The sequence below is a fragment of the Etheostoma spectabile genome, unplaced genomic scaffold (genome assembly GCF_008692095.1).
Source record: "Etheostoma spectabile isolate EspeVRDwgs_2016 unplaced genomic scaffold, UIUC_Espe_1.0 scaffold393, whole genome shotgun sequence".
Taxonomy (NCBI): Eukaryota; Metazoa; Chordata; class Actinopteri; order Perciformes; family Percidae; genus Etheostoma; species Etheostoma spectabile.
Genome location: NW_022605598.1, coordinates 454,814 through 455,329, shown reverse-complemented (window position 1 = coordinate 455,329; position 516 = coordinate 454,814). Strand labels below are relative to the sequence as shown.

General features: G+C 39.7%; 1 long non-coding RNA gene across 1 annotated transcript in view; it reads left to right on the top strand.

The window, feature by feature from the left end:
• LOC116686542 (uncharacterized) overlaps nucleotides 1-516 on the top strand; it is a 15,550-nt gene that overhangs the window by 5,090 nt on the left and 9,944 nt on the right. The gene's annotated exons all lie outside the window — the stretch shown is intronic.

The window sequence follows — 516 nt, the reverse complement described above, 5'->3', positions numbered from 1 at the left end:
CCTTTACCTCACATTTCTTTCATCAGTGTCTCGTATCAAAACCAAAAACAATATACAAGTGCATGAACAGGAATTAATTACAAATGATTACAATAATACAATAAATGGGTACAAAATGAACAAAGTGAACAATTTAAGAAACTTCTGCTCGTTTTCAGCCCAAAAGTGGACCAGCTGCTGTGTCCTCCTGCGTCCCTGTGTGAGACAGGAGGACGGTATATGTAAAGCATGTATCATGTCTCCAAAGCAAGTAGTGTTGTGCACTGATATCAAACCAAATTATCTGCTAATGGTTAAAACTGTAGACATGTATACAGGCCATTCAAGGCAGAGAAATGCGGGACTGTGGTGCAAATCAGTAACATAATGTAAAGTTAGCAGTTAGCAATTAGCGTTAGCATAGCTAGTAGGGGTGATCCGAGTATCCGGCTGAAACAAGTATCTGGTACGGATAAAGCACTTTTGCCGAGCAAGTATTATCCGAGTAATATGAGTCAATATCCGTGCTCGGATTGA